General features: G+C 32.8%; 1 protein-coding gene across 21 annotated transcripts in view; it reads right to left on the bottom strand.

Moving 5' to 3' along the window:
- LOC130448898 (protein muscleblind) overlaps positions 1 to 25,842 on the bottom strand; it is a 584,866-nt gene that overhangs the window by 528,952 nt on the left and 30,072 nt on the right. For 7 of the 21 annotated variants that reach the window (XR_008910393.1, XR_008910390.1, XM_056786474.1 and 4 more), the window contains exon 1: positions 12,049 to 12,475. The exons of 11 other annotated variants lie outside the window; for them this stretch is intronic. The gene's annotated coding sequence lies outside the window, so the exon portion shown is untranslated. Of the gene's footprint in view, positions 1 to 12,048; positions 12,552 to 25,842 lie in introns of those variants that run through there. 3 more of the 21 variants (XR_008910394.1, XM_056786484.1, XM_056786479.1) reach the window with 3 other exon arrangements.

Genomic DNA, 25,842 nt, shown 5'->3' with positions numbered 1-25,842 from the left:
AGTCCTGCATATTAAAAATTAACGTTTCAAAAATTTCCCGTGGAATTTGTAAAACGTAAATAGATAAATGCTTTCAGCTGAATATTTCAACGAATAGGTATATTTATAGCAAACATAAATATTTTAGCATGTTGCTTTAGGAGTATAAACAATCTTTATAGAAACTCGGTATCCATTTGGTTGAACGACTTTCATTAACTTGACTTGTATGCGACAATGTAACGGAATTTCCTAAATTTAGTATCACACACATGAAAAAAATTAAAATTGTAACATTTTGACCAGGAGCAACACGACGAAAGGTGAATGTTTAATTTTAAAACAAACTTTTCTATTTATACTACCCGTCAACTTTATAGTATTAACGACAACTAGTTGGATAGTTTTACAGAGGTTGTCTCATAAATAATGTCGGTTTTCATTTGTGAAAAATTTGTTTATTGACGAAGCAGTACGGAGTACGATAAATATAAAATTTCTGTATTGTTCTAACATACTAGAAACAAAAGTTGCTGCAAGGGAAATATGTGAAATTGAAGAGGAAGACGCAGTTGAAGAGTAAACGGCACAGCTCTGAAGCTTGAAGATTGTTCGCGCTCAGTTCGTCCACCTGCGTCAATGGTTGAAAATATATATGAGGGTTGCTATGAGATATGGCAACACTGAATGAATATGTCAAATCTGATATTGCAATCATAAAGTTTGACATTTTCAATGGTGAACGTACTCAGAACGTGTTGTCATACGAGTGCTATTTGAATTGTTTACAGATTATTGAAACATTAATCTTGGTCAAAAAATGGATTTAAACCACGAATATTTTCATACGATGACTTTCGACGTGGATTAAACCTACAGAGCACCATCTCGAGCTACCGTGTAAACTGATATAGAGAGATTGAAACATACAGTATGACAATGCAAGCTCTCAGTTTAAACAAAAACTTTTTCTTACAGTCAAAGTATCGATTTGATTAGTCCATGATTTCTTCTTATTCCTTCAGCTCAAAATTACACCTGAAGAAGCGGTTGATGCGATCAACTCACATGTTTTGGGGGTACCTCAATAGACAACTACGAGGAGGTACCCAAAAGTAACCGGAATAGCATTGCCATGGGTGGAGCTGTTGTAGTACTGATTTCTGCCGCTAAAGCCTACCTAGCGCAACTCGTCGTCGTTTTTGCTAGTGCTGTTTCACTGCTGCTGTGAAATTCTGTTTTCTACTCGGTAAAAACGCTGCTGAAACTGTTTTAACGTTGAAAACTGCTTACAAAGATGATGCTATGGGGAAAACTCAAGCGTATGAGTGGTTTTCTCGATTTAAAAATGGCGACATGTCGATTGATGACAAACCTCGCTCTGGACGTCCATCAACTGCCCGAATCGATGAAAATGTTGAAAGAATTCGAGAGCTTGTGCGCACAGACAATTGATCAACTGTCTGGAATCAGTGGAATACCTTGGAGATCGGTTCAGCAAACAGGTGACTGGTTCTTTCACCATGACAACGCACCTGTACACTCGCCTGACCTGGATCCGTGCGACTTTTTATTGTTTCGACGTATGAAAAGGGGCAAGAAAGTACGGCAATTTAAAAACATCGAAGACATCAAGAAAAGAACGAGACAGGAGCTTGCAGTCATCTCTAAAGATGAGTTCAAATAATGTTTCGAACAGTGGAAGCACTGCTGGGCCAAATGTATTACTTGTAATGGAGAGTAAAGTTGTTTTGTAAATATATAGCATTTAAAAAATAATTCCGGTTATTTTTGGGTACCCCCTTGTATATACAATTTTTTATTTGCCTATCTTAAAACTTAAGTAGCATCCTCGTATGAAGAATACTTTGAAGTCAAGGGCCGGCGCGGCCTATATGCGTTGTTTAATATGAATATATTAATGTTTCTAGATGTTCTTGATTTTTGGTCTCTTCTGTTTTAAAATTAGTTTTTCTTTAATAATTTTTGAAAGATTGATAAAAAATTTACGTTTCGACTTCAGTCTTTATCAAAATATGATATTGACAATGACAATTTGCGTATTTATCAAATTAAAATAGAAATTTGTTCTAATAAGAAAAATTTGTTTTTTCTTAGTCCTTACATCTCAAATATATATCAGCACGTAATCAATCAAATTATTTGTAGTTTTATTAGAATTTACAAAATAGAGCTATAAATTTTATTTAAATTATTTAGGTCTTTTCTATCATTTATAGCTTTTTCGTTCTTATGAATTTCGTTTAAAGAATTTTTGAATCTTTATAATTGAATTTATGTTTTTTTGATATTCCATGGTTCGTTTATTTTTTTTTCCTATTGATGACCTCTTAGTCTATTTTTTAAATACTGAGATGTCTGTCCTATGTAGACAGCGTCACAATGAGTACAATGAGGCACTCGATATATAATATTACTTTGTCTTTTGGTGTTTCAAATTTTAATTTAGTAAAATATTTGGATAATGTATAATGCGCTTTATGACTTATAATAAGATATTTATTAAAATAATTTGATAGTCGTTGGGAAAGTCATTGTACATATGGTAAGGAAAAATGTTTTATGTTTTGATGTTTCGTTTCTGTTTTTCTGTTTTCTGTTTGAATATGTTATTTATCATTTTTTCTGGATAATTAATTTCTTTTAATGCAGTTTTTGGTTTTTGAATAGCTAAACGTCTAAATTCACAATCTAATAGTTGGATAGATACCCAAACAGAAATTTTAAAACAGAAGAGACCTAAAATCAAGAACATTTAGAAGCATTAATATATGAAAAGGTCTAAGAAATAAGAAATTGAAAAAATTTAAATCCTATTTCAATTTTCATCAATTGTGGAGGACTATTAACCGTAAAGTGTTTTTAGCCGAATATCGAAACACCTTATTTCATACCTACTTAATTTTCTTAATAATACGTTCACTAAGTAGGAGTAAGACTTTTATAAGTATTAATAATTTATATGAAACACAATAAATTACACATTTTATTGACATTATACGTAATACGTAAACTTATCACTTATCTTGATCTCAGACAAGTCGTTTTTATGATTATTTTGGTTTGGTTTGATAATAGATGTACTTTCCATGAAGTAATTTTTTCTAAATAAATTATTGTTATCAATTTATATTTATTTTGTACATTAATATAAACGTCGAAATAAACGTTAAATACAAAATTTAATCCGTAATGAACGATTAGAATTATGAGAAAGTACTGGCCTCATTATGTTCTCGCTAGATAACAGCGGTAATCGAAAATTACAACACAAATTTATAACGTTGACGCAAAAATGTTTAAAAAAAATGTTTAATCGTTGAACCTACTCCCCTTTTTATTGTAAATCTAAACAAATTCAATTTTTTAGTGCATTTTTTATTATCGCTATCACTAATGTTTTGTAGGTTCGTCCGTCCGTCTGTGGCAGCTCACAGGAAGTTTGTAGCAATCTCAGGTTTTTTGCAATCAATTCCTATACAGGGTGTCCCACGACGAGTTAAAACTATCTGTATATATGGCAAAATACTTATAGTAAAATCATGCGTCCAATGTTTCCAACGTTGGGCGCTGATATGATTGGACGCATTGTGTGGTCGTAGTCATTCGATGAATGTTTTGCTTCGTTGGAACCTTGACTATGGAAAGTCGATTTTTTGACCCGCATCAAAGGAGTACCTAATATTGGTACGAAGTTGTAACCAACGCTTGTTGTACAACCACACACATTTGCGCGTGAATGATTTTTTATATCTGTCTTCAATTCTTTAGGTAAGTTTAAGTGAGGTTTCAGCCTTCGTCCAAAATGTTCAGCCAACGTTGGAAGATAAATGTTGTCGCAAACATCGTGTAGTTGCAGCATTATACTCTGAGTGCTAATTGAAGGATACAAAATGACGAACGAGACAATTTACTTTTTGAGAGAGAAAGAGAAATGCTTTATTATCGAAAAATTGTTACAATTTGTATACAAAAGCTTTTCAAAACTAAAAAAAACACACATAAAGGCACTTTCCAGTAAATATGCCTTAAAATTATTGCGGAATGCGGGAAATATGATATCAATTTGATTTCAATTGGCAAGTGATTGTACATTTTTTTACATTGTAAAATATTGAGCCCTCAATCAAATCCAATCGTGGAGTAGGTAGGTAAAGGTTGTGCTTTAACTTTAGACGATCTGATAGCGATGAAGCTAAAAGAGTTTTACAAAAACAAAAGAAACATATAACAAGTAATTCAATGCATCTCAAAATTACGGAAATGATCATATTACATAATTATAGAAATATATAAAGTAGATTTTGTTAGAAAATATGTAATAAGATACGACAAAGATATATCTAGTGAAATATGTAAAGAGGTCCACTCTCACATAGTAAGGAAGGTCATAAACAATCACAAACACTTTTCAGGACGTCTGACTAAAGTTTCCAATGTTTAACCTTATCTAGGCTTTCAGTTTTGCGAACAAAAATTAGTCGGACGTGGCTGGATCAGGGTTATATGGTGGGTGCCCATCTCTGTGCAGCCTCTACACTGTTTTTTATTTGTAATGGTGTTTATCCTTGTTTGTAAAACCGCAATACATTTTTGAACAACAATTTGATTGAGAACTCTGATAAAATGGATCGAAGCAGCCAGTTGAAACTTTATGTAAAGCTTGTTGAGACTGCGAGAATTCCAATTACAAATCAGGATATATGAATCAATAAGCTGGTCTATCACAAAACAAAACGCATTCCTTTTAAAACGTTTCTAGCCGAAATTACTGAGGAATAAAGCACGGATAAATGTATCATCTTTAGTATACGGCAAAGGAGATTTAATCTCATGCCGAGTGAAAATTTGTAAAATCCATATACCCAGGATTTGAGAATAGGTGTGATGACGACGAACGAGAAAAAAAACCCACGAATGAATATAAAGCTACACAGATTTTATTCGAAATTAACTACATTGTAGACGTTGAATAATGCAAATGGAAATCATAAATGTGCTGTGACTATAAATACCATAAATATGACCTCATAAAATATAAATAGTCGCATCGTTGTCTCGTTTATTTATCTTCTTGTCTCGCTTTCATTCATAATTAAATACAAAGTTGAAATCACTGTTATGGATACTTGTCGGTAGTACTTATTTGGTAGTACTCTCTAAATAATTGTAGGAAATTTTCTGAAATAATACTTAGAATTGTGACATATACAGGGTTGCCAGATAAAATTACAAAGTGCTGTATTTTTGAACTAGTAATCGTGGATGTAATAAAATGTTTCGCTGAAGTGACCAAAAGAACACCATGTGAAATATTTTAAAACCGCCAATAATTAGAGATTTAAACCACCACTGAATTAGTTAAGGTAGTTGTCCTGCTATGGACAGAGGGAATAAAATTATATTTGGTCACCTTTCATCATCATATTGGCCAGATCTCAATCCAATAGAAAAGTTCTACAGACTTGGCCTATAATGGACTCCCATATAGGTTATTGAGGTAAAAAAAATCAGAAGTTCTCATCACAAAATTGTGCCAAGAAGGTCGTATTGGAGTGGCAGCATCATAGTGCGGGCTGATTTTAAAAAAAGAGGAAATTACTAATTATATATTCGGCAAAATGAATATTGTAGTTCATTATTTTGTTGGAAGTAGAGCCAATCATTTATCGGTAGAATAACGCATCGAATCATACCGTACGCTGTACTAAACAATCGTTCAAAGATATCGGAATCAATATTTTTAATGGCCAGATCTCAATCCAATAGATAAATGGTGGGAAATTATGGCAAGGGACCTCCAGATCCAGATCCAGACCCAGATCCAAAATGTTGATGAGTTCAAAAAGAAGCACTTTAATTCAGTAAGATAATGTTGGAGATGACAAAATCAATACCAGAAGTTCTCATTATTGAAGTAAATTTACAATTTGGGGGATGGGGATCTGATAAAACGTTACGATTCGTAAAAGAGGGGCGAGGGGGGTTGGAACAACGCGTTACGTATCATCGATTTTTTATTTAAATATGAAAACTAGGAAAATAAAGTCTTCCAAGTTGTCAAGCTTTTTCCTCAATGTTTTACGGAGATTTTCTCGACTGTATTGTCGTAATTTTTATTTTTCGTATTACGCTTATAAAAGATAAATCTGTCTTGGACCGATCCGTTCTTTGGAGCAAAATTGGGCCGGAAACGGATCGGATTGGTGTATGACAAGTGAGTCCTGGCATTAAGAAGAGGGCTAAGTCAGGAAAACGGCGTAATTGAATGATAGATAAGTTAAAAAAGTTTATTAGGACTTTGAGCCCATTTTATAACATAATTTAAACTCAAGAAAATATTTGTTACATCATATGTGATTGTTTATTATTAAATCCAATTAGAAATATCTTGTTCGATTTAATATTACTGCAAAGTTATTTTAGCAACTTTTAGGTGCTTCGACGGGTTACATGGGGGGGCGGAGAGGTGAAAAAATATTCAAAAAATGCGTTACTTAATACTTGAGAGACCCCTAACGAAACTGAAAATTTTTGAGTTAATACTTATTCGCAGATTTTTTTGTTATTTTGTACTAAACGGAACCAATCTAAACAATATCAAAATATTTAGAAAAATTGTAACTCATTGTTTAATTAATATCTTTTTATCATGGAAATTCTTTTTTTTTATATTTTTTCACAGAACAATACATAAGAGCAAAGACAGAAGACAGATTGATAATAGAGACATTTTGAAGATACTTACATTTCGCAAAACTATGAGTGAAAACCGATAAATAACCGATAATGAATTAATACTCTTTTTATGGTTGTTAAATAAAACTTGTTAATCATTGCACTTACGGCGAATACCTACCAGTTAAAATAATTTAGAATGTAAACAACGCAAATGACGTAATAAACAATTATTCATATACGTGCTTATTTATACACATAATTTCCAAACTCTTTTGATAAATTGTTTATAAGTGTTATTCTTCAATAATTTAAGGTAATAAAAAGTGCTACTAGCAAGTTGCATTGTTATTTTAAGAAACATGATTACACTTCACAATATTACACAAACAATTAACAACCGAATTAAATATGACATTTCTATTAAAAAAAATCTGCTACCTAACTTTTGAGATATGGCAACACTGATGTGAATCTGTCAAATCTGACATCACCATCATAAAGTTTGACATTTGACATAATGGTGAACGTACTCTGACTCACATACATTCAATACTGCATGTACATTTGGCTGTGAGAAAGATTTAGTCGCGTTGGAGACTACATAATTTGAGAATCGTCCATTGTTGGAATGAAATGCTGAAAAAATCAATCGATTTGCTTCAAAACAAGTCTATATGATCTTGACAGGTGAGAATCATGAACCCGAAACTGAATAACAATCGACTGTATGGGTCTTTCAAAACGAGCCAAATCTAACAGAAGTTTTTAGAACTGGTCGCGTGTTTTTACATGTCTCATTAGAGCAACGTATGTCAATTTTTGTTTTTGTTTGCCAGAAGTGTTCGGCAAACCAATCGAAGAAAACGAATCATTCTCTAAGTTAAGTTAAAACAAAACCAGTAGTCAGAACATCGAATTGATGTGTTATCCGCTGTACAGTCTTTGTATGATTTTTCTCATTCCCGCAGGTTGAAAATAAATTGGAAGATCAACGTTTTTCTACACTCGAAGAAGCAGTTGATGCGTTTGGAGGTACCTCAATCGAAATGGGAAAAATGCTTCGATACTTGATTGAAACGCACGATAAATTGTATTGATACCATCTCAAAATATAAGTAGCAGCCCTCGTATCAGGATATGAGATTATTTAGAGAAAATAAAAATTGATTTGACAAGAACATGGCAAAATTAACGCTCTAATGAATTTTCTGTTTTTAGCTTCTCCTACATTGGATGAAAACTTCATAAAGGAATTTCCGCATCTGCCTATTTTGATTTTTTTATATAATACCAAGAGGTGCTCGAATTTTACGTAGATTCAACTTACTTTTATAGAATAAGATCAATCGAGTTTCAATTAAATATTTGTTGTTGAAAGTCAATATGGGCAGCTGAATTTAAAAGAATACCAGCAACCAGAGTTATCAATGAAAAATTTTTTTACAATAAAGCGACTCCCTCGTTCTCTATTCCGGAATGTTTACAAATGAAATTAGTATTTTCTTCAAAACTTGCTGTTGTTCTTTTCATGTCTAAGTGGGATTGTACTGACATTTAATGTCAAATCTATTTAACGCTGCCACTTGTACATTTCATTATTTGAATGCATCTCAAGGGAATATTAAAAGAGGCAGTGAGTGCTTCGGCTTGTTTGATATGAAATTTAACGTCAAGTGATTCAAAATAGTACGCCGTCAATTTTTAATTGTTCGGAAATTGATATAACGCGAGATTTTAATTCATTCAATTGGTTGTTAAGTAAGTCTCTTCTACGTAGATTAAGCTTCGGTTTTCTGATCTATTTATTTTTTCGAGATGCTCTAAACAAAAGGATGTTGATCATTAGTTTGGTTAATAGATCTAGTAGATCCTGAAATAAGATTTATACATGCCCAACTGCGGTCCACTTTGAAATTTATTAGAAACAATTCCAAAATGAAAATAGTTCCCAAATAACAAATAAATTCGAAATAACGTTAAATAGACAAATGATGAAATTAAAACTGGTAATAAACTACAAGACTATAAGGTATGCTGCTTAATAATCAGTTAACATGGAAAGGCGAGAAAAAAATATGCCAAATACTGAGAAAAATTCTTACGATCGATGAAACTGAAAGAAAAATGAATATATAACACATGAATTACGAAATAAGGAACCAGATAGAAGGAGAAGACATGATAAAGTATCTGAAATCACGGATATGAAGATGATTAAGACTTATAGAGAAAAAAATCAGTGAAGACCAATAGAGTATACGCCTAGAAGAAGGGCGAAATGCAAATGGGAATACCAAATATATGAAGACATGAAAAAGTATGAAGGGCCGCGAGTTAAAAGGAAATAGTGAAAGAAATAAAAGAGTGGAGAATAATGATACACAACGTGGAAAGCCGCGCCATTCTAAAAAAGCAAATTTGGATGAACTAGTTAAAAATAATAAACTGCTTCGAAGGAAAATAATTTTCTAGGATGAATTATGAATAAATTTCAAAAAAAGGATGGTAAATATTGAAATCAATTAACAAACAAAACAGATCACACACATGAAAGTATAAAACAACTTTCCTAACCATATATACAATGATTTTCTTAATAACTAGCAAATTTTTCAAATAAATATGAAATTGGAATAAGTCACAAACGATATCGGTAGTCTAAAATATGAAACAAAAAGTAATAGAAGTAAAATAATGTATATGAGATTGCTTGTGATAATTTCCATGCTTTTTACGTAGGACAGATAACTCGATACTTAGAAAATAGACCAAGAAGTCATCAATATAATAAAAAAAAAAATAAAACAAAAACGTACACAATTATAGAAGTTTGTTAGAACGACTAAATACAAAAAAAATGGAATTGTTATAAATCATTGACATATAGTGAAACCGGAAAATTTATTAAATAGTCCAGTGAACAATGGTTTTTACCTCAGATTTCCATCAAGACGCATCGATTTCCTTGAAATTTTAACAGTGGATAGTAAATACCTTAAAAAGCAAAGTCTACCCTATTCCGATATGTGCTTTTACTCCGTGGATTAATACCACCCCAACTGGAAAATTACTCTGGAGTTTTTTTCGAAATATCAATACTTTTTGACTTATTCGTGATTGAAATTTTGTAACAAAAAGCATATTTTCAATCGATTTTTCACAAATAACTCAAAAACTTTGTACGTAGCTTTTGTTTTTTTTTTTTGTTATAGAACTAATACAAACCGAGTTATGATTAAATGTGTGTGTGTACATACACATAGTGAAAAAACCGATATGGCACCAAGGGTAAGGAGAAATTGACGAATAGTTGAAATAGCCATATTGACAAATTTCAAAATTAGGTAAATAAAATTCTCCCTCAGTGGTGTATTCAAGTAACAGTTGTGAAATCCTATGATTTATTTCTTTTTTAAATGCATTTACCGGCTGTGATACAACATCATTATAATAAGGGCAAAAGAAAGTTTTTTCAATTAATGGAAAAAAGGCAAGATTTAGGAGAACAGGCAGACACATTTCACAGAAATACTGTCGAAATAGAAGAAATTTTAGAAGCTGGTAGATACGTTATATGATACTGTTAAAGAACGTAAAAAAACAAACAACAAAACATTCAAGACCTGCAAATATTATTAAATGGTATCTGGCATTCAAAAAAAGATGCGGTGCCAGAAAATTGGACTTTTTTGTAACTCAACTTGCAATGGATGTTGTGGTAAATTGTTTCAACAAATAATTGTTTCAACAGTTCTCCAATAACTGATGAAGAAGAGGACGAAGATGAAAAAACTGATAGTGATAATGATGATTTTTTATATTTTGTACATGAATTTGTTAATTTATTTAAAGTGTCACAAAATACAATATATTACATTAAATACGTGAAAAAACTATATTAAAATATTCTTTTCAAACCACACTCTTCACAATTTTTAAAATTTTGTTTTCTACATCAGTGGTAGTGTTAAGGGATGAAAATATGCAAAATAATCATCAAGCACTAAAAAAGATCAGAATATTACTTACGTTAAATTGATAAGGAATGAATTTTAAGGGTGGACATTTTGTGAAAAAGAAAAATTTGAGTTGAAAACAATAAAAACAACACTTTGATATCAATTAAAAAAGTTGACGTACTATAGTTGTTTTTTTTTTAATTTTATCATAAGAGGGGTTGGTTTTACGGGCTGAAATACATTGATTAAGGGTTGAAAAGATCAATAGTATCATACGGTCTTTATTTTGATCTTCCAAATATTTTTTCAACTTTCTACATGATTTAACTTTTATTTTAATGAATTTTGACAATAAGGGGTAGTTTTCACCGCTTACAATAATATGCACATATTGGCATAGGGTAGATTTAGAATTTAAGGATAATTAAAACTCAATTTTAAAATTATACGCAAATCCACGCGTCCTGATTGGATTCTAAGATTTTTATAGTTGTTCACTGGACTAATTGATGCCGATACGAGTGCAATTTAAAAAGTTCTTAGAATTTGAAATTAAAAATTTTCCTGTACGATTGCAACACATTTTTTTATGATAAATATGAAGTAAATAATATCATATATCTATATATCGATGTCATATTATATTCGAAGACCGAAATTAGTCAATAATCTTTTCTTTAAAAAATATATTATTAAGTTCTATACATAAAATAGTGTAAAAATGAATGAATAGAAGAAATTCATATTTATTTATATATCTTTGGAAATTAATAAAGTAAAGGTCACATAACTGTATTATTTAAACTTGAATAAAATTAAAATATAATCAATTTTTCCATCATTTCAGTACTTTACAATTATTAATTTGGGCATAAATTGAAATTGATGGTACATGAAGTACTTTTTGATTCATTAATTAATTGAGATTCTACAAGAAAATAGCATGTAAAATATAGAGAAAAACTAAGATTGAAATCGTAAAAGAAGGGCATACACCTCACGGTAATCTGGCTACAATTTTTTATTTGCCATATTTTATAAGAATTTTTCAATCAAATAAGAAACAAATAAACGAAAAATCAAGAATTCAACCATAGCAAAATTGTGGTTTTCGCTCATACACATACAAAATGATTTCGATTTGATTTTATAAAGGGAAATAAACACGATTAATTTATTTCGTCACCATATCCGGTATTTTATGTTTTTTGTTGCTATCTGCATATTCAACAAATTCCGCTAAAATTGAATTGAAATAGGTCAACATTTAATCGGAGAAATATAAATATAATAAACGTGTTTTGGTTTCGAAGCCGGCAAGGAAAAGTTGAAAATTTCATGTACGTATACACATATTCAATGGTTATAATATCGAAGAGGATTTTGATTAAAAGAATGATTTACTCACTTCTGAATTATATCCTGAAATAGTAGTTTATGGTTACAAACCCAGAAACGATCCAAACAAAGTCACAAAAGCACAGTCAATCTCACAGATTTCCAAAAACGTGGATAAATTCGAGAAAACGATTAGTCAAAAAATGTGCGTGTCGCGTCGTCCAATTTTTTTTTTTTTTGTATACCTAAGTATAATAAAATAAAATATGTATTTAAACACTTCGGTTCGATGAAACTGTTATTTTAGGCCTTATTCAACAACAATATAAGTAAGAAGTAATAATAATAGATTTTAAAGAGAGTGCATAAACATATATATAATATATATACAATATGTATTATATCTATACAATGTACGCCTCGGAACACAGTACACACTGATTCTGAGAAGCTTTTCGGCGGCAAGCTAAGCGATCAGGCAACAGCGAGGGACTGTCGTCGGATCGCGAAACTAAGCCGATTCGCGGTGTTGCGCCGCGCGCAGGTTAGTTGCTCGTCGGCGGCGGCGTCGTCGTCGTCAGTTGCGCAATTTCCCCTCGTGCTCCACCGACCCCACTATTTTTCCGATTCCCTCTCTTATACGCGTACAGTGTTTTACCGGTTTCCGTTCTCTCCTCAGGTTCAAGCCCCCTCTTTGGCGATGTTTTGGCGTTTCGCTAGTGCAAGATGAAGCGCGAGTTCGGGGTTTCATCTAATTACGTAAAGCCCTAGCCGGTCCGTCTCTTCTTTCGATATCTCGCATCGGCAACGGCCTCGAGACTCGCGATACACGCAACCGGAATTTCCTCTTAGTAGTCCTTCAAGTCTCATAGATACATCGCGTACAACTTTCTTCACGAATTCAATAATTTATTTAGCAAATACGATACTCGTCGACAAATTTTTAAACTTGCTTTACTGCTTCTCAAAATATGTGTACAATAATAAAAATTAATTATTCGTTCACACAGAAAAACTCGAGTTATTGTTACGACGTGATTCATTTACAGTTTTGCAAAGGTTTTTTTTACACACCACCTCTTATATTATTTCGAATTTTTATAATTCAAAGGAGAAAACAACTACTTTCCTGGCTAATACCACGACAAATATTGAATTACATCCTCTGAAAGTAGTCGAAACACAAATTTTTTATCTGTTTTCCAAAAATTATGAATATAAATCTAATTTTATAACAGAAGAGACCTGAAATCAAGACGATTTGGAAATGTAAACATATTTTTGAAATATTAAATGTACTTTGTATTTGACACATATTCATTTAACTGCGGTTAAATTTTAATTGACTAATGGTTCGCAGTTGGAAGGGGAATGTTCAACTACAGGAACCAAATACGGTAGTTTGTTATACCACTCTGATAAGACGTAATAACGTCGAAACCAGTCAGTGGTTACAACCCCTTACTTGCAATTCCGAGCCATTAGGGATGTTGATATCGACAAAAAAGTCGATGAACATCACGTTCTTCATATGGGATGTAATTCAATATTCGTCATGGTAATGCCAGGAAAGCAGTTGTTTTCTTCTTCGAAGAAACCTAAATCCTAGACGATTTGGAAACATATATGTTGAGCAAATTTCTTTTTTATGAAAATCCTGCAACAGTATTATACTTAGCAGGTCTGGCAAAGGTAGGGGTTAATAAAGCTTAACAAAGAAAAAAGGAAAACATGTTGCGCTAAGAAAAACGGTAAATCCAAATATATAAAATAAAATTCCCGGTTATAGGGCCAAATTTCAGGATTTTTCCAGAAGGCGTACGAGTCCTGAATTAGTTAAAAATTCTGCTATTGAATCAAGTTGAAATTAGCTCGACGATAAGTTATACTCAGAATATTTTCGTTTTTTTTTTTGTAATAACCAAATCAACCGATCTCTAAAATGATTATTATCATAATAGAGATAAGCACGACAACGCCGTTCATCACTCGAATAGTACTTTGCCTACGTCAAAAAGAATATTAAAATTCAAGATGTCGTTCGGATTTAAAACTTTAATTGTATAGAATTTACTCTGATGATATTTAACGATAATATAATTTGGGTATTAAAAAGATTCCAATTTAATTAAAAATATAATTGAAATATCGAAATTCTCAGTCGAGACTTAATGTTAGAAATGAAAAATTGGATTTCTAAGATGATATTTGACTTTGAAAATAAACGAATTCGTTTATCACTGCAGTATATTTTCAGTTTTAAAACTTCCAAGTTTTCCAATGGAATTAGGATTCAAAGAAATTATATTTATATATTAATGCACACTATCACATGTCACATATAAGTAGATTTTTTGATCAATTACATGAGTTTTTTATCGAACCGTTTTGAATAATTTACAGAAGTTAGTAAAGAAACAAAACATTAAAATGAAAGATGAAAAATCGTGAAACCAAAGTGAGAATCATGAATTATAAACGATATATCGAAATAATGCAATGCAAAAAAGAGTAGCAGTATTTGAATATACGAGGGGTGGCTATTAAATAATCGCTCCATTATTGGAAACGGTACATGAAGTCTTTTACTGTCAGTTCATTTAGGACTCGCCCCTTATTCCTTTCCGAGCTCCAGCAGACTCAAATCTTGTTGCTTTTAATGCAGATGCGACCTTAGGAAAGAGGTAGAAGGCAAACGGTGCAAGATCCGGCGAATAAGACTGGTCTAACCTCTTGACGGAAAGTATGGATTGAGCTGGCGCATTGTCTTCATGAGTAGTAGTTTTGTTATGAGTTTTCGGTTAGGATATGAATTATTAAAGATATTCTTGTTACATATTAGCGTATCCTAGTGCATTTCATTTTTTTTTTTTTCAGAAAAATGATCAAATGTAACTTTAATGACCAACGATCATAGTTGAAGTCTGATTCAGGCGGAAAATATAGAACCCACCAAGTTACGAAATCTATTACCAGATTAACTCATACTTTTAGATTCAAGTATACGGTTATTTTGGATTATTCTGGAGCTGTTCTGAATATATTTCGGAAATATACGAGAAAATCGTTACAGTGATTATGAAAATGTCAAAATTTGCAGTAGAAAGTTTCATAAATTTCTAATTCTGTTGATACTGTAACTAGACAAAATAAGATTTAATTTTTTCTCTTTATAACTTCGTCTTTGACTTTATAAGTATGCAGGTATCGAATATTCTGGATTTTTTCTGACTGCGATACGAGATTATTCGAGGAAATCAATGATTAATTAGGAAGACGTCGAAATTTTTAGTGAATAATTTCATAACTATCGAATTCCGTTAATTATGAAGTTATCGAATGTTCTTGCACTCAGCAGAATATTTTAATGTCTCAACAATTTGAATAATTACTTTATTTTTTAAATAGAGTACATCCAATTTTTACCAATTATTTTATTTTGTCAAATTTGGAAATATAATAATAACAAATGAAATTTGTTTGGAAATTTTCTTGATAAAAATGATAGTATCATACGTGAATCATTTATCTCAGTGTATATTTTTAATAAATAATGTGTAAGATGGAATTAAGGTCCAGGAAGGTTTCATTCGTGTTGGCCGGTAGGCCCAATGGTGGAATTTTATGGTGTAGGTCGTAAAACTTTACGAGACTGAGATGGTTTTTCTTATTTTTGCAGTAGGGGGCGGATCTCATGTCAATACCCCTCCCGAGGGATAGTTGACGCCACAGCCTCTGCTATGAACACGAAAAATTTCGTGTGACTAAAAGGCATCAACCTGCTTGAACTCCTAAATAATTCCTATCAAATTAGTCGGGTCTTTAAGACCTTCCTGAAAAAAATATGAGGGGGAATATGTGATAAGGAAATAAAAAGGGTGGAAGTCATTAATTTAATCTTATTTTCAAGGGCGGATACGAACACGTAAAAAGAAGTTTAAATATCAATAAAATATTTTAGAATTTAATTGAAAAATTAATGACGAATCGAATATAGTAAGAAAGACGTAAAAAAGACGAATTGTGTCTGAAGGGTTGAAGATACATTTAAAACGACTAGGTATTAAAGATACATTATTTATCAAAAAACATCGAGGCGGAAACCCAAAAACAAAAACGATTTAAATTGACAAAAGTGACATGCGACTTCCACCAGTCATCCAACTTAAAACGAGATATGTTTTTACGATAACATACAATTTCCATACATGTAAATTATTTGGCGGACTTGAAGATAAGGCATATTTATACAGGAAAACGGCAGAGGTTCGTTCTTGATAAGAAAAACCGACCGATTTAAAGCCTACAATATTCAATTCTTAGAACAAATTGTAGACAACCATGATACTGTTTACCATATTTTCTGTATTTTGTTTTCTTATCGTCTACCAAATTAATGATTACGGCGATAGCAGAAAGCCATATTATTATCATATTTTATAGAAAAAGAACGACTGCGGGAGTTTGATGTATCTAATAGCGAACTGAATATATAGAATGGAACAGAAAATTTACGTTACAACTCATTTTCCGTCGGGAACCGGGACTATTGTGATGGTGAAACCACGTAATGGAAATTATTGAAAACCGTGTGATTCAGATATGCGAAAGCGGAAAATCTTAATAAGAAAAATTCATCTTGATACAATTGGTCCTTAAGAATGATGTGGAACAGCCAAATGGAATAAATTCACTAATACACTTCGATTTATATTTTTTGTAGATTTTTTCTTTTTCAAAAATAATTTGGAACATTCTTCTATAATTATTGGAAGTTTCTGTAATTGGGAATATATCCGAATCAATTTCTTCAAGATATTCCTGTTGCTTTCTGAACTCCAGAGTTGTATTAAATATGACCATACAGGTTTTATTATTGTTTTGAGGCTACTACGCCATGTGCCCTCGCATTTCAAAATACTTCAAGTCATTTAATCCTCTCCGATATATCTAGTATACGTTTTATAAAAAACCAACATAACTGCATTTCTCTACCTTCTAATTGTTTCCTATTTTCACACATGTGAAACGTTTTAATATCGAAGAAAAGTTCATTTTCTCTCGGGACAGCGAAGCGAGCAGTTCTCGATCGCCTAGGTCCTGCGGATCTACGGTGCTACTTGAGATTTCGGCACGCGCGACTATAGTTTACGCTTTGTTTATATTTTTGTGCATATTTTTTTGTTGGTATATATATATATAGTAAGTTTAAGTTGTCTTCATTCGCGCCTTGTAAATTTTCCTGTAAGTTGTTATCTCTTCTGTCTTATCTGTTCACTCAATATAGATACGGAGATATTTTGTATATCCTTTTTTAAGTAATAAACTATTATCTCTCTTAAGGGTGAATGTCATATTGACAGATTTTAGGGTAATTACTCTGATGCGCTAAGTCTTCATCCTTGTATCAGTTTTATCGAGGTGGTACTGCAGACGTCTGAAGTGTCAGCGTTTTTGTATGAGGCTATAATCACTGTATTATTTGCAAAAGTTGCTAGGGCGAAAACTATAGTAAAAAAATTCGCAAAGCTTTACAACTATCAAAAAATTCAAAGGCAGCAGGACCCGAGAACATTCCCATTGAGTTAGTGAAACGTAAACCGAAAATTTCAACAAATCTATTCAATAGGTGCCTGTTGAATGGGGTCGCAATCCCAGAAGATTGAAATATAGAATTTGAAGAATAGAAATAGAAAAAACAGAACGGATTTACTGCGGAACGCTCATGTATTGATGATTTGCTTTTACAGCAAATACTAGAAAAACGTAAAGTCAGGAATTTAGCCACTCACCTCGTATTTGTCGATCTCGAAAAAGCTTACGACACGGTACCGTCGGAAAGTACCATATCTAAACTCATTCTCACAATCGAAAGGTTTGAGTCAAATGTGCAGTTTATCACATTATTTAAAATATACATTCAGGAAGCTGTGAATAGTTGAGAGAACTAAAATGGGAATTGAGATAGAGGATAAGTGCCTAACAGCTTTATTCTTTGCAGACGACCAAGTTGTTATGGCTTGAGACGAGAACGACGCAGATCATATGCTGAGGAAATTGGAAATTTGGAAAATGGGATTTGATGTCAAAAAGAGAATATCTGCTGGTAGGATGCACACAAGGAGATCCTAAACTGCAAATAATTAGCCTAGGACCGAAGATGGAACAACAAAAGAAGAAATAGAGTGCAACAAGGGAAAAAGAAGCTACAGAAGCACTGAATTCATTGCTTTGGTCAGAAAATTTAATCTAAACACAAAAATGACAATAGAAGAAGACGAGAAAGACCCTCAAGAACCTGGAAGGTAGGGATTGAACAGACCATGAAAGACAGAGCTATCCATGAAAATAAGTGGATAGATAGAAATGTGGGATGCGGCCAGATTTTATCGGTACCAAATGTGAATGTGATCACTTATATTTCACTTGAAAGTGTCTGTGCAGTTTTTTTTTGTACAAACCTTGTCGAAGGCTTGAGTAAAATCAACAAAAGCTGCAGATAAGGCTTCAATATAAAGCCGTTGGTGTCGGAAGCCATACAAATGGTTGGAAATGAGCTGGTATTGGTTTCAGTCTCCGAAGGTATATGAATGTAAATATAATCATTCATATTTTTAGATAATATAACTTTTATTGGATAATCCTGTCTAAATTAACCAATTAATCGAACGCAATAATATCAAAACAATTAAATGATTAATGGTTTTACACAGAAAGGTAACAAATTGCCTTGATGGAGTTTGAGTTTTATTAATGCCTCCGGATTTAACCGGACCGGCACTCTGTTATTCACTCATTTAATTATCGAAATCATTTATTCGAGAGAACTTCATATTAATGGAGTATCAATTTTGTAAAGTTTCAAGAGAGATTATATTGTGGATATGTGCCGAACCGACATCGCCAGGTGTATTAAATATTCATCGAATTGTTCGGAAGTACGGAATACCGAAAGCAAATTTAAGCTCACAGTAACATTTTTTTGTGTAAACTTTTTAGCTTCTATTTCTACAATGGACTAGAATCTCAATAATTAAACTTCCAGGTAAGTCAAACGAGGATGCAACAAAAATAATCCGTGGAAAATAACTATAATTCCATATTTGTTTTGCAAATTTTTTATTTTTTTACATAATTTATTTTAGAAAAACTTTGGAAATCAATGATTCATAATTATAGTGCCGGCAAAACAAAAAGAAATGCAATATATATGGACGCATGCGTAGAGAGATTCTCGCTAAAATTTCAGCCAGTTTGGAGGCTCAGTTTCCGTATTACATACATATAAGTGACTCTCTCATTAAATATTTATTTTTAAAATGTGATTCATCTAAGCAAATGAAACAGAAGTTATGTACAGAAACGCTGCACCATCATTTACGACTAAAAACTGCAATATCAACGAATAAAATTCACCAAATGCTACTGGAAGACCGTCAGATTATGGTTCGAGAGATAAAAGAGGTTATAGAATTTTCAAAAGAATGCATTACCATGAATACACTGATAATCATGAGTGAGAAAGCAATTTAAACTCAAACGAACATTCCCAGGCATGGATTCATAATTAATTATTAAACCTAACCAATTTCATACTGAAAAAGTTTAAATTGTATCCTGTTCATTGTCTGACATAGGTCAAGATGATGGTAGATCTTATTTACAGAGTTTCTGATCATCTATGGAATCAAACGAGTCATTTCAGGTCTAATTTGTTCCATTAGAGTCCGCTCTATTGTCTGGTCGCTTAACGTAGGCTCCACTCTTTAAATGACTACAGAAAAATATCAAAGGGAGTAAGAAACGATGACCTAAGTGGTCACTTCATTGATCCACGTCTAACCTTGGAACATAAGGACCATAATATGGTGTTGAATCATCTTGTTGGAACCAAATACTGCAATCTAAGTTTTCCCTGGAGCCAAGATGTTCCGAATATACCGCAAAACAAATAGGACCAACAAATCTATTCCTGGATGTGTTTTATTGACATTCAGTGGGGATATTCCCGACCTCAGTATTGACAATTGTGTCGATTTACTGTACCACAACAAAGAAAAGTTGAATGTGAATTTTCATCATGAAGATTTTACAAAAACGTCCTGTCTATGCTAATAAATGACAATGTCAACATAATGAATAAAAATTTTAACACAACATTACCTGTACTTTCACAATAACCGTCTTACCACCCAGACTTAAATCCAGTTGAGTTGGTACAGACATTTTTGATACCTTTTTTGACGAATTCAATGTTGCGGCACGAAGGAAACGTTGTAATGATGAGATTAAATGAGAAAAAACTGCAATAACAAGCATTTATTTGGATTTAAAATCGAATCAAATATAATCCAAGTGAGTTTTTCATTTGAAATGCTACAGTCGAAATGAGGGACAATTATGGCCAGAGTGTTTCGTAATCTTTATTAATTATTGACAAATAAGGATAATGACATCTAGTCAATACTATCTTAATTTGCTGTCACGTTTTGCTGACGAATTGCCCAAATGGGTTAAGATTTATCGCCTCATCCACCATACTCAAACGATCTGATTAGAAATAAAATACTTGGTCGGAAGCGATTCGTATTTGCTAAAAATGCCTTTTTGGTCGGTTTGAAAAAAATGTAAAGGATAAAGAACCTAACCAATTGCATTCGAACTAAATAAGCAAATGACTATATCATAGATGAAATGAGTGGGCACAAAATGAGCTCATGGACAGCGGAACTTTTTAACAACATTAAACGATTATTTTAATTCTATGAATCCGCATCTCGTATGAATTATTTTCATCGTAACTGTTTGTGGGTGAACGTAATTAGTCGAAAATTTTTGCAAGTAACGTATATTGGGAGCAAGAAAGGTGTCAATATTATTTTTCAGGTTCACTGAACTTCTACCCAGTTACTGTAAAATTAGAATGTGGGTTCAGAGAAAGAAATTGCCTCTATATATTTTTGAACGGTTATGCTAGTTATTACTTTTCAGGTAGATCGGTTAATTAGTCGGTCGGACCACGATTTAGGATTAATCTGTTGAAAAAAAGTCGAAATTTTTCACACTCAATATTTCACTTCTGTTTATACAGTGTGGCTGTTCAATATGGACCGCCTCATTTACTACATTCAGTCTATTGGCACGGGATTCGTTGTGTCAACTGTAGGTACATGGTTGTCAGATCTTCTGATTTTCTAGAAAACTATATTAATTTAAATTATTGTTCATTTTTCTAATATTCTTTAACAACTTTGATGTTTGAATAAAAGATTTTTATTGGTGTATACTGGAGAAAAGCTTTTACTACTACCGCCGAAAAACAGGTCCTTTAACGATTAATAGACAAGCATTAATATTTAATTGTTTTAAATTAATTACAGACAAACATTTCCAGAGTTAATGAAGAAGAGAGATGTGACGAGATTCAAACAGCACGTAAAGTTGTAGGAAAATAAAAATTCCAAGTAAAAAATCATTACAAAGAAAGTACATGCGTTTTTCTGTAAAAAGAAATAGGATATCGCTGGAAAAAGCATCCCGAAGCGAAATTGTAATATGGAAAATAATTTACCTGAGGATTATAAAAGAAATGAGAAACCAAATGTATGTACGTATGGTTTTGGGGTCTCGTATACACTGTTATGCCCCCCTTTTTTGCTGTGATGCTGGACAACCCAGTATTCACAGCTGATCCATCAATCCTCCTCCTTTTAAAAAGTCTAGTCCCGGAGGGAAGGAAATTCCGTATACCATTTTGAATTGATACTACTCCTGAGGCATTTCTGATGGTTGGTTATCATTTAGGAACGGGTTTTATTTGATGATTCCGTCTCTGAACATTCTGAGTGATGTTTTCTCTGACACTCATTCCAGAACCATGAAGAGAGGTGAAAGATTTAGAATCACTTGTAGTGCAGCTAGATTTCATGGCACTGGTTGAACATAAGCCAGTCTTTGTACCTTTGAGAGATTTTCCGTCGTGGTATTTAAACTGAGAAATATTTTATTTAGATGAAACATGGATAAATGAGGGACATAAATCAAATGTACTGGTTTGAATCCACTCCTTCCAGTGACAACCATGAAAAAATCTGACCCTACATCGAAAAATTCAACTTAACTGTAACTTTTTATGAAGTGTCATAGATATATTCACTTTTGAACTTAAACAAACTTCTCCAATTTGTAATCACTACTCGAAATTCGCGATTTCTGGGATTCATTTAAATAGAAATTCGAATAATCTAATGTTAATCTATGAATGTATCGCAATATATAAGAATATTAGTGTTTCTTTTCATGAGGTTTCTCGATGATCTGACTATCGTTATCGTTAAGCAACGAACCGATTTGAAAGCATACAACCACGTTGGTCGTATCACTAGCAAGATAATTCATATATGAAATACATCGCTGGTGCCAAATTGGGTATAAACCGAAACGTTCATAAATAACAACCCCAAAAGCCGACTAATTTTCCTCTAGGAGGAAATACGGACATAAGCGACGAAGTGGCGTCCATAAATTTGGCGAAATGGTGGGATTAAAAATAGTCAACAAAAAAAAATTAATCGACCAATCGGTACGACGTTATACAAAATGAATTATTAGTTAAATTAGGGAGGAATTCTTCTGTTCACTTAATGACATTAGAGAAATTTATAATCTTAAACATGAACCGTAATCATTCAAAAAATAGAATTATTTTTGGTTTTATATTGCCAAGATGTATAATTTCAAAGAAATTAAATTTAGATGTCGTCCTGTAATACAGATACCATTCCAGTATCACTATTTATATATGTACCTCGCATTCATACATATCTAAACAACCTGCAAGCCTTATACGCGTTTCAATCTATCAAAATACACCCTTCTCACCCTCTGGAGGCACCTTTCTTCGAGACCCAAGAGTAAACTTCCCTATCTCCTTCTTCGGTTACTAGCAACGGACTACCAACAACTTCTCTAAAGTTTCCTAGCCTTTCTTGACCATTCGCCTATCGCCTGGTTTTTTGTAACTTGTCGTTCATAAGCCAACAGATAACCACTTTCTGAGGTTTCTCAAAAAGCCACAAAATGTCTTAAAATCGCAAAGAATCGTTTCGGAAGAGCCTCAAATTTAGAATCAATCCAAGTATTCGAATCCTTGAGGCTGAAAGTACAGAAATGCGTTCGGAAGCAGTTTTTCAAATTCTGTGAAATTTCATTATATAATTATTAAGAAAACCATTATTTTTGTCGTAACGAGACGTAATCCTTGAACAAACCATTTGAGCTACGCTCTCGTGATTATTATAATGTGTTCCGATCCCAAAACTCAGCCTAATAGCAGTTTTAAGCGCTATATTTTCTGTATAAAAATTCACGTTTAGGATATCCCCAACTTATGGAGTAGTTTTAATTGCCCCTGCTTAGATGTTCGTATATAATAGATCCATCTAAGGGTTGAAAATCCTATGTTTAACCATGCTTATTGATGTGATCTCTCTAGGTAAGCTGTTTATCTAATGACACTAGATAGAGAAATTAAATTGTTAAAGATCGAGGCAGCAGGCTTTCAAACCAAAAAAACTTTTCGCTAGTAACAAAAAAAGTTATTTTGTATTCAATTAGTACAATTTTTGCAATAGATGCTTGCGTGCTCGAGGCATAAAAACACGGAAAACGCTTCACAAACATATCTAGTTTTTCTGTCACGTGAATGTGGGAATTCGGAGCATCTTCCCTGTTGAATAGGACTTGTCTTTTTGGTAGGTGGCTCAGGATTTTCACCAAAAATGTTTCTAATATTGCCGAGCAATCTTGGGATTAGACAGCCTTTATATCTGGTGGTCTTTGATCAATTCCATACTTAATGTTTGTTTCCATAAAAATTATGGATTTCAACCGGGTCTGCGACATTTTGTTGGCAGTCGACCTCCTCAATTTCTGCGTTTTCTTCTTCGGCATCATGTTCTAAGTCAGGGTAATCACTACACACGCAGACATTTTCTATTTCGTCGTCTTCTTCGGAATCATCCTCATCAATAAAGTTTTCGTCATTTTCTGCATCTTGCCATAGTCTTTTGGAGACGTCTCTGCTCTTCTTCGTAATCTCTCATTAATACACGAGCTAATACGAGCGATCATTTACAAATAATAACCATAGTAGAATAAAGAGCCTACCTGTAGAAACGATGTCACAAACACAAAACAAAGTTTTGACAGGTGGGGTGTGAGAAACCCCAAGCAACTTTGAAACGTTTTGTATTCGCACTTTGTCTATGCTGGAACTATACTTTCAACAACCACGTATAGAGGAATACTTAGTTTGAAGGTACTGAGGCGCTAGCGTCGTTTGGCGGTCAATTTGAATATTTTTTCTGTATTCTTCAAGCGCTGGGGTTTGTCATACCCCACCTGTCTAATACCGGGTTAACAAGAGGCTGATCATCTTCACCTTCTGAACTAGAAGTATAAACAGTCTCATAAAATCTCTTTGTAGGAGTTCTTATTATGTTGGTTATATCAGCCAGTGGTCCTTTTAAATCTGAGGTTGAACTGTAGTTAACTTTCATCCCACGTTCAGGTAATGGGCGATAAGTCTTCAGATTGTAATTTTTAAAGTTTTGGTTACATTATGTATAAGTTATATATAGATATATACTTATACCGAATTTTATGGTAATCTGTGTTGATCGAAAAAATTGCTAGCAAAAAACATTATTGACTGGACTATAGAATTCAACTCCAAAATTTCCATAAATAATGAATATAATGAATTATTTACAATATTTATTTTATTTGAATCCAGATAAAATCGTTTTTAATTTATTTATATCATTTATCTATATTATTGTACCAACACACTTCGTCAAACTGACTTGTCCCTAACGCAAACCGTACAAAATGATTGGTAACTTAATGACTTTGGGGAATAGGTAAATATAATATAGTGTGGTACAGGCGATTGATTATAATTTGAAACATTACACAACTACCATAAATAAATACGTCCATGTTAATTTTATTAGGAGAATAAAATGTTGTTTAGATAATAACTAATTCAAAATGTTCATCGGGTAACGAAGAAACTGTGCTGCATCGTTCTTAGACATCACGCAGGCATTTGACAAGGTTTGTCCTGATGGCCGTATCTATCTTCCCTTTTATAGCAATATCTTATTAGTAGTCAAATTTGCGGACGTCATCGCCACATTAGCATCAAATACGCTACATTTTCATTGAAGTTTGGTCAGGTAACTTCCACCTGCCGTAAAGGAAAATGTCCAGAAGTTTACTCTAACTAATCAAAGTTCTTGGTATTCTTGGCAAACACGGAGATGGAAGCTTAACCTGGAGGAAACACATCTTTACCAATCCCAAATTGAAACTAAGAGATTTATACTCAAATCCTCAAACCTATTTTGATATACAGCATCTCACTGTGCTATTTAACAGCTAAGTACTAGGAATTGTTGTAGGTGGTGCCAAATTTATAGCCCGTGATCTTCAAGTGGAACCACCAAAGGGAAAATATAACTCTTATCCATAAGCTATAAAAATAGATTAAGATATCATCTAAATATAATGACTAACTAACCTCGTGGTACAACTAACAGCCCAAGGTAGTCTTAAACTACATGTTCTAAACGACCTAATTAATAAAATAATAAAAACCAATTAATCTACTGAGGTGTAAATATTACGTAACGAAATTAGCGCTGCTACAGAAAAAGTTGCCATACACCAATGGTTAGCAAATATTAACTGTTTGGCATAAATCCTACTCTTTCGAAAGAGATGCATATCGTGTCCGTAGATAAACCAGTGTAGCCGTTGTCTTTGTTTGTATTGGACTGTTTTGTTTTTATTTTCCCGT

This window comes from Diorhabda sublineata, chromosome 9 (assembly GCF_026230105.1).
Source record: "Diorhabda sublineata isolate icDioSubl1.1 chromosome 9, icDioSubl1.1, whole genome shotgun sequence".
Lineage (NCBI taxonomy): Eukaryota > Metazoa > Arthropoda > Insecta > Coleoptera > Chrysomelidae > Diorhabda > Diorhabda sublineata.
This window is presented reverse-complemented; position numbering and strand designations above follow the sequence as displayed.